Genomic DNA, 9,223 nt, shown 5'->3' on the forward strand with positions numbered 1-9,223 from the left:
CATCTGTATTTCTGTTGCCCTTTATTGCATGTAATTTTTATTCCATCATGATCTGAAAAGGATGCATTTAATATTTCTATCTTTCTGCATTGGATTTTGAGGTTTTTTGCCCTAATACATGGTCATTTTTTTGTGTAGGTGCCACATACTGCCAAGAAAAAGGTATATTTCTTTTTATCCCCGTTCAATTTTCTCTAGGGGTCAAACATATCTAAGTTTTCTGAAATTCTATTTATTTCCTTAACTTCTTTCTTGTCTATTTAGAGGTTAGATTTATTTAGTTCTGTGAGGGGGAGTTTGAAGTCCCCCCCACTGGTATAGTTTTGCTGTCTATTTCCTCCTGTAACTCCCTTAACTTCTCCTCTAAGAATTTGGATTCTATACTACTTGGTACATCTATGTTTAGTAGTGATATTACTTCATCATCTATGGTGTCTTTTAGCAGAATACAGTTTCCTTCCTTATCTCTTTTGATTAGATCTTTTTTTGCTTTTGCTTTGTCTGAGATCAGGATTGCTACACCTGCTTTTTTTTTTTACTTCAGTTGAAGCATAATATATTCTGCTCCACCCTTTTACCTTTACTCTTTGTGTATCTCTGCTTCAAATGTGTTTGTTGTAAACAACATATTTTAAGATTATAGTTCTTAATCCTCTCTGTTATCTGCTTCCAGTTTATGGGAGAGTTCATCCCATTCACATTCACAGTTATTACTACTATCTGTGTCTTTCTCTCTATCCTATTCCCCCCCACCACCATTTATACTTTTCTCTCTCCCTTCTCCCTTTCCCTTCTCACTAGAGTTTTGCTCTCAACTATCTCCTCCCTCAGTCTGCCCTCCCTTCTGTCAGTCCATTCCCTTTTCTTCCCCTTTACCCTAACTGCTTGTTCCCTCCCTCCCATCTACTTCTTCCCCCCTCATAGGGTAAGTTAGATTTCTATGACTAAGTGATTATGTTATTCCCTCTTTGAGCCAAATCTGATCAGAGCAATGCTCATCTCCTTCCCTTCTTTTCTTCTACTGTGATAAATTTTTGTGCCTTTTCATGTGATGTAATTTATCCTGGCCTGAGTCCTCCTTTCCCAGTACAATCCCCTTTCACCACTTAATTAGATGTTTTATCATCTCATCAAAATCAACTTATACCCACACCCTCTGTCTATATATATGTCCCCCTTTAAATGGCATAACAGTACAGTTATCAATAGTTACAAAGGTTATTTTCTCTTGTAGGGATATAAACAGTCTGCCCTTATTAACAATGTGTTATTTTTTTCCTATTTACCTTTTTTATGCCTCTTTTGAGTGTTGAATTTGAAGATCAAATTTTCTGTTTGATTTTGGTATTTTCATCCGGAAGGTTTGGAATTCACCTATTTCATTGAATTTCCATCTTCTCCCCTGAGAGATTATGCTCAATTTTGCTGGGTAGTCAATCCTTGGTTGTAATTCAAGTTCTTTTGCCTTGTGGAATATCATATTCTACACCCTCTGATCTTTTAATGTAGAAGTGGCAAGGTCCTGCATAATCCTGACTGTAATCCCATGATATTTAAATTGTTTCTTTCTGGCTGCTTGCAGTATTTTCTCCTTAACCTGGTAATTTTGGAATATGGCTACAATATTCCTTAGAATTTTCAATTTGGGATCTCTTTTAAGAGGTGATTCTTTTGATGAATGTTACCTTCTGGTTCTAGGACCTCAGGGGTAGTTTTCCTTGATCATTTCATGAAAGATGCTATCCAGGCTCTTTTTTCATTATGGTTTTCAGGTAGACCAAAAAAATTTAAATTGTCAATCCTGCATCTATTTTCCAGGTCTTTTACCAATGAGGTATTTTATGTTTTCTTCCATTTTTTTCATTCTTTTGTTTCTGTTGGACTGATTATTGATTTCTCAGATAGTCGTTAGCTTCTACTTGCCCAATTCTAATTTTTAACAAATTATTTTTTTCTATTAGATTTTGCACCTCCTTTTCCATTTGGCCCTTTTCACTTTTTAAGAAGTTCTCCTTTTCAGTGAGTTTTTGTGCCTCCTCTTCCATTTGGCCAATTCTACTTTTTAAGGACTTGTATTGTAGAGTCGTTTTTTCTCCTTCCTTTTCCAAGCTGTTGTCTCTCTCTTGCATAGCACTCATTTCTTTTCCTATTTTTTCTTCTACCTGTCTTATTTGACTTTTAAAATCCTTCTTGAGCTCTTCCAAGAAGGCTTTTTGGGCTTAAGACCAGTTCATATTCCCCTTTGAGCTTTCAGATGTGAGTATGCTGACAGTGTTGACCTCTTCTGATTTTGTGCCTTGATCTTCCCTGTCCCCATAATAAGAATCTTTGGTTGCGGTCTGTTTCTGCTTTTTGCTCATGGTGTTTGCCTAATTCCTGGCTTTTAGAGTTGAGCTCTCCTGCTGGAGCACAGGGGGCACTGACTCAAGCTTCTTGTGCTGGGGGTCCAGGACCTGCTAATTGGCTTTGTGAGCTGGGACCTCAGGTGCTGACAGCTGGAGGCTGTAGGGAGTCTGGCAGCTTACCTGGTGCTGAGCTGGGCTCAGCCACACTGAAGCTCTCTGGCCCTGGGGGATATCTGTTCACCCAGGCTTGGCACTCGAATGTTTGACTGCTGGAGGATGTCTGCCAGCCTGGAACTGTGCCTCCTGGAGTTGTGCTGAAGCACTGGGAGATTTGGCTGCTGGAGAATACCAGTACACATGGTGGTTTCCCAAGCTGGTGTCTATGGGTTCCCCTGCCTGTGCTGAAGCACGTAGGGGTTCTGCTGTTGTCACTTGCCTGCTCCATCACCCTGAGGCTCAGGATCTCCCCCAGGTTTGCTGAGGTGGGGCTTGACACTTGTTTGGTGGGACATCTGCCATCTTGTCCTCCCCCAGAGCTAGAGAGACCTTTCTTGTGAGTTCCCCAAGCTTCCTGGTCTACAATAATATTGTACCCTGTCTTTCTGCTGGTTCAGCTATTACAGGGTTTTTCCTGGGGTGATATATTTTTTTTGGAGGGCACTTGGGGTTAAGTGACTTGCCTAAGGTCACATGGCTAGTTTTTGTGTTAAGTGTTTGAGGCCGGATTTAAACTGAGGTCCTCCTGACTCCAGGGCTGATGCTCTATTCACTGCGCCACCTAGCCACCCCTCTGGGGTGATATTTTCTGTGCTTTCAGAGATCAATTAGGGAGGATGAGAGTGACTTGCTTCTTACTCTGCCATCTTGACTCCTGGAGACAAATCTCAATAGCAGAAATTTTTAGCCCTGCATCTATGAACTTAAAAAAAATCATACTGAATTTCAATATAATTGTTATCCTTTGTTAACCTATATATTTTATTTTGTGGATTTCAAAGTACCATTTTCAAAAAGGTTTAATGGGTTTCACAAGACTGAAAGAAATTCATGACACATGCTAAAAAGGTAAGAACCATAGCCTTAGAGTCCTTCTGTTGCAAAGAAAATTTAATGTTAGGCAAGTAAAAGCAACAACACTTTTTTCATATTTGCCTTGTACATGTCCCCCAGTAGACTGTGATGCAGTTGATATCAGAAATTGTCTTTTTTCTCTTGGTCTTTTTTTCCTAGTACAGTAACATGTAGATAGTAGATATTTAAAGATTCAGATGGATGGATCAATGGATGGAAGACTTCAAGTCATTATGCTAGATCCTGGGAAAGATTCCAAAAGAAATAACGTGTTTCTTACTCTCTAAAATTTTATGATCTAGCTGGGAGGTTACTTTCTTTCCCCTTCCCCAATGACTTCAATCACCTCTCTCAGTCTTCTTTTATACTCCAATCCCTTTGATTTTTCTTGTAATCATTTCAGTATTCAAGTTAACTACCTTTCTAATGCCCTTGTCCTCAAATTAATCTACCTCCTCCATTTCTGTTGATTTTGTTCTTCTCTACTGTGGTCATCTTTGGAAATGAGGAATTAGCCAAATCCCTCATAGCTCTATTTATCATCCTTATGATTTCACAAACCAAAACCTGACCATCAATCCTTTATATATATTCTCCCCTCCCTTTACTGTTGTTCATCCTTTGTTCTCAAAGAAGATTGATGACATCAAGAGGTGATAACTTGCAAGTGAATTGGATTTAAGGGAGTCAGAACTATGCAAAGTCTGCCTCACTCTCTCCTCCAGTCATGGGAGTCCAGTGGCAAGAAATAGATTGGGATGACTGGAGATGGCCCAGGATCACTGGAGATGGCCAGTGATATAGTGGGAGACCCTGACCCAGGGGTGGGGAACTTGTGGCTTTAAGACCACATGTAGCCCTCCAGATCCTCAAGTGTGGCCCTTTGACTGAATCCAAACTTCACAGAATAAAGAATTTTGGATTCAGACAAAGGGCTGCACTTGAGGACTTAGAGGGCCACATGTGTCCTCGGGGTCACAGGTCCCTACCCCCCCCCCCGCCCTGCTCCTGGTCTTTTTATACTAAGGTCTTTCCCAGGTCTCAGTTTATTTAAGGCAAAACCCATTCAATGATTGAAGACTAGGTAAGAATTGAGGCAAAAGACATTCTAGTTTGACTTCCAAAAGAATCACTTTGGGAGGGAAAGACCCTCAGAGTTTCTGGCCAGAAAAGAAACAATTTCTTTTTATGCCCACTCTGAGCCATCAAAACCCAAACAATGAGCAGGTGAATATTGGTCTTGGACCTTTTAGTACCCACCCATTGTCCTGATGAATGTCTGGTCACTGGACCCAGATGGCCCTGGAGGAGAAAATGAGGCTGGTGACCTTGCACAGTCTTCCCTTACTTAAATCCACGTCAGCTGCAAGTCATGTCATCCTTTCCATGATGTCATGGTCCTCTTCAAAAATGAAGGACAAACACAAGTAAGAGTCAGTTCTTTGTGTTTAAAGGAATATCAGGTAGATCCATTTTAATCCCAGTGGGCTTTTTCAAAGCTTGATTTGCAGAGCTATATTTTTCAAGAAATCATGAATGAAAACTACATTAGACAAAAGAGTTAATTGTCCCAGTTTTTTTTTTCAGGAAAAAAAGCAATGACAGAATAAATAGGGAAGAAAAAATCTAACCCCCCCCCAAAAAAAAACACCAACATGTCTTGTGAAATATAAGCAATAACAGCCACATACGAGGCTATGACTCTCCATATGGGCAGAGGAATTTTCTCCCTCTATTAGAAAGTAAACTCCTTCAGTACAGGAGCTGTCTTAATTTTTTATTTGTATTCCCAGTATCTAGTAGAGTACTTGGCACATAAGAAGGGCTAAATAAACAGTTTATCATCATTTTATTCAATTACTTATTTATTTCCCCAAAATACTTCCTAAATTTTGAACATGTAATTCTTTCTAATAATAACCTCTCATCCTTCCTTTTCCCTACATCATGCTTGCTCCTATGTCTTCCATTTGTCCTCATCATGACCTCAGACTTCTTCTTGTTCTCCCACTGCTGTCACCTATATTCTAGGTTCATTTCCACCCTTACAGGTTTGACTCTTTGGTCATGTAATCCAACAAAATATCATAGACCCTGATCTTCAACCCTACATCACCTCCTAGAAAGCAAGTGTTGTACATATCAAAATATTTCATTTCTTTATCACTATTTATTATTAATATATAATTTTTTTTGCTTTTTGGAGGGCAATTGGGGTTAAGTGACTTGCTCAAGGTCACACGGCTAGTAAGTGTGCCAAGTGTCTGAGGCCGGGTATGAACTCAAGTCCTCCTGACTCCAGGCCTGGTGCTCTATTCACTGCGCCACCTAGCCACCCCTAGTAATAATTTTTTAAAAAGAAAATGAGGGGCTTTGTGGTTTATAGTTGAATATACTGGGTAAAATTTTTTTAACTTGATATTTTCTCCAAGATTTTGGATTAACACAGTGATATGGTAAAATCTTGATTATCCTTAACTCCTAACACCCCTAAAAGTATATTCCATTGCCCCAATGACATGTACTTTACATTACCCAGTATGCAAAGTGGCAAGGCATGTTGAAGCAGAGTCCAATGGCATACCACCAGAGACCACCCCCTTGGCTGACATTGATTGATTATTAATCAGCACTCTGACTCTAGATGTTCAACCAGCTGTAAAAATACCTGACTATACCATCAAACAGCCCATATCTCGTCATCCACAAAGATATGATGGCATACTCACTGACATCTAGATATATTAAGTGTATGAGATTCTCCAACCTGCCAACCTAATACATTAAAATGCCAAGGAGTTGCAATTCCATCAGTGTGGGAACTCCCTTCACAGACAGAGATCACAACTCATCTCTAGCTAGTGCTTTTAGGAAATTACCTGAGGCTTTGAGAGCAACAGAATGTTTGGATCACAGATTTAAAGCTGAAAGGGACCTGACAGGTGTTCTTGTTCAAATAACTCATTTCATAGGTGAAGAAACAGATTGATAGAGGTCACATAGCTGATAAATGACAGAGATTTGAACTCAGCTCCTCTGCTCCAAGTCCAGCACTCAATCTAATACACCAAGGGCTCTTAACTTTTGCTGTATCCTACACCCCGTTGGCAGAATCTTAGTGATGCCTATGGACTCCTTCCCAGAATCATGCTTTTAAATATATGAAATAAAATACAAAGGAAACCAAACCTATGGAAATATAGTTACCAAAATATACATATATATATATTTTTTTTTTATATGTGTGTGTGTGTGTATAAAACAAGTTCCCAGCCCCTGAACTACACCATGTTGCATTTCACCAACCTAGTTACTTCACAAATGATTTAGCTCATCCACTCCCATCATTGCTTTTCTCTCTAGCCACCACTGAAGGTCCCCTGGCTTCAGTCTGGCAGGACTCATAGTGCCTAGGAAGCCAACTTTCTGAGCACGGTGAGAAACAGACTCCAACAGCGTAATTTCTTGTCTGCTGTGGCCTGGGATTGACAGAGTATGGGGACAGTGTGACAGGTTGCCCACAGCACACAGCTGGTGAGGCTCATTTTAGACGCTGCTGAAAGTCCCTTTTGACAATCAGAAATTGAGTGTTTTATTTTATCAAAGCAGCCAGTTCTAGGGGAATACTAAACACCCAAGAGGTGACAGCTTGCAGACCACCCAGGTGGAAAAGAACACACCGGAAAAGAAAGATGCATTTTAAAATAGAGAATAGATAGGTCACACTTGAGAGAGGAAAAAGTGATCTTTCGCTTTAGTTCATGTAATTGCATATCATTACACATACAAACATATACTGTATCACATGTAATTATGTATAATACTATATAAGGGAAAATGCATGGTAAAAATATAGAATAAACATGTCACACTTGAGAGGAAAAAGTAATCTTTCACTTTAGTTCATGGAATTGCATGTTATTTTATATATATAGATGTGTAACATATGTAATAATATAGAAACAAACATTACATGCACATATTTACACACACCACCAACAGCAAAAACATTTTTAAAATGATGAAAAAGAGAGCCAAGGAGGTTCCAAAGACTTTCTGAGGTCTTGAAGGTAGTGAGGGGCAGGTGTAACTTTTGGACCCAGGTCCTCTGACTCCAAATAGAGAACTCTTTCTGCTGGGCGATGTAAAAAAAAATTCACTTTAGTTTGTTGAATTGAAAATCTAGTATATAAAATGTTTGTAATTCAGTATGTGGAATTTAATATTTAAATATATTTGTTATATGTATAGTATATATACTATACAAACATATTGTATGTAAAGTGATATGCAGTTCCATGAATGAAAGTGAGATTACTTTTTCCTCTCTACAACTTTGTATATATAAATATGTATATTTATATACACATAAGTATATATGTGTGTGTATGCATGTATACACACACACAAATGTATATGTATATATACACATAGATTTTGAGAAGAAAATTTCTCTTTCACTTCCACTCATGGAATTACATATCATTGTTTCTTTCCCTAAAAATGTACCAGTAAGAAGGTCTTAACAGAATCATGGGATCATAGATTTCAGTCTGACCTTTGGCAAATCAACTTTTCCATCCCCGAGGCTCTAATCTGCATAGTGAGGGTTCTGGACTAGATGACCTCAGAATTACTGTTCAGCTCTAAAGCTATGATTTAGACATCACTTCAACTCCTTAGTCCTCAGTTTCTTCCCCTGCAAAATGAAGGGATTAGGCCAGGTGGCCTCCATGGTCTCTGTCAGCTCCAAATCCATGATCCCATACTCCTAAGTCACTTCATCTTCATGGGCCTTATTTTCCCCATCTGGAAAATGAGGGATCCAGCCTCAATGTATTCGAGCTCTGAAGTTATAATAGTATCACTAAACACAAGATGGGACTGAAGGAGACCCTGGGTTTATTACAATTCCATTCACATCCCCTCAGATGCGCCATTTTCTTTGGTAACACGGCCCCATGATTCATTTTTTTTTTCAAACTTCCTTCACGACAGTGACTCGTGAGAATCACTGCAGACACTGACTGACAGCCTGTGGTTTGGTAGGCAGCCTCCACAGTTACAATGGTGGGTAAAGGTGTCTGGCAGAAAGAAAACTGAGACGAATCATCGTCATTCGAGTCTGGTAAAAGGCAGATGTCTGTTTTGTCCTTGTCGATTTCTTCTTTCCTTTCCTGACCTCTTCCCCACTAGAATGTTCATTTCCCCATTAGAATATATACTCCTTGAGGACAAGAACCATGTTTTTGTTTTGCTTCCTATGGACAACACTTAGTACAGTGCTTGAAATACAGTAAGCACTTAATAAATGATTTCTGGCTGGCTGACTTTGTTTCCATGTCTGCCAAAGCTTCTCATGGTCAAGTCTGGATTTCTCCTATGCATTACCTTTAATGAAGCAATAGTAAATAAGGGAGCAGTTACTCCAGATGCTATAGGAAAAAAAAATTTCCATGGCTCCTTTCCTTGGTTCCAAAGTCTGGATTCATTGTATGATATTTTTTTTTATTACTCTCCCACATATACTCTATGTCCATGACAAGCTAACCTATTTGCTATCCTCTGTGCATACCATTCCTTCAACCAAGAGGGCTTTCCGCCCAGTCATGGCCCTCATAGTTTTCTTTTCTTTTCTTTTCTTTTCTTTTCTTTTCTTTTCTTTTCTTTTCTTTTCTTTTCTTTTCTTTTCTTTTCTTTTCTTTTCTTTTCTTTTTTCTTTTCTTTTCTTTTCCTTTTCTTTCTCTTTCCTTCCTTCTTTCCTTCCTTCCTTCCTTCCTTCCTTCCTTCCTTCCTTCCTTCCTTCC

The 9,223-nt window shown here is 39.1% G+C and overlaps 1 long non-coding RNA gene across 1 annotated transcript in view; it reads right to left on the reverse strand.

The window, feature by feature from the left end:
* Nucleotides 1-7,204: 7,204 nt before the first annotated feature.
* Nucleotides 7,205-9,223, reverse strand: part of LOC138166639 (uncharacterized) — a 6,300-nt gene continuing 4,281 nt past the window's right edge. The window contains exon 3 of the long non-coding RNA XR_011169667.1: nt 7,205-7,551. This is a non-coding gene — a long non-coding RNA (uncharacterized lncRNA). The remainder of the gene's footprint in view (nt 7,552-9,223) is intronic.

The sequence above is a fragment of the Petaurus breviceps genome, unplaced genomic scaffold, assembly GCF_028583685.1.
Source record: "Petaurus breviceps papuanus isolate PSGF00001 unplaced genomic scaffold, PetGlider_PUasm1.0 225, whole genome shotgun sequence".
NCBI lineage: Eukaryota > Metazoa > Chordata > Mammalia > Diprotodontia > Petauridae > Petaurus > Petaurus breviceps.